Below are 679 nucleotides of genomic sequence, written 5' to 3'. Positions count from 1 at the left end.
ATTAATCTAAAATAAGTGCTTCTAATGGGTAAATTGTTGAGTACCCCGTATTACATTATTATAAAAAAAAAATGGGTGAATATAAGCGAAAAAATGTGGAAACTAAATAAACATTGTCAAATAGTTAGGGGTACAAAAATTGATTCAATTAAATCTATCCAAATCCAATTTAATGTACATTAAAAATCACAGACGAAACTGGTGTGGCCTGGATCAGTACATTACCGTAATTACATAATAGTATATTTTACAATGAGCATTTAATGATGGCTATCAACAAGACACGCGTATGAGAATTACGAAACGAGCCTTGGCGAGCCATTAAATGCGAGTTTTTTCTACGACTATGATGAGCTATTAAGAGGTGATTCCACGATGGCTTCGAAAGCGGTCCAAAATTTGAAGATTTTATTGGGTGCAGATATAGTGAAATTAGGGACCTTAAAGCATGTGCAGTCATGGTAATGCGTTCCAGCGGAGTGTCACTGTCAAATTTAATGACCGCCGATTGGAATCTTACGAATACGGTTGTATGGAAATTGGGAGAAAACACTAATTCGCTATGCCCAGCAACTGCCAAAACTAATAAATTTTAGATCTGTCTTTGGTATGGCAACTTTGATTTTCATAAACTATGCGTCGGTATCCCGTGATACTGCAATTGTATTGGTCGTAAACT

This window comes from Photinus pyralis, unplaced genomic scaffold (assembly GCF_008802855.1).
Source record: "Photinus pyralis isolate 1611_PpyrPB1 unplaced genomic scaffold, Ppyr1.3 Ppyr1.4_LG5, whole genome shotgun sequence".
In the NCBI taxonomy this organism is placed as follows: Eukaryota; Metazoa; Arthropoda; class Insecta; order Coleoptera; family Lampyridae; genus Photinus; species Photinus pyralis.
This window is presented reverse-complemented; position numbering follows the sequence as displayed.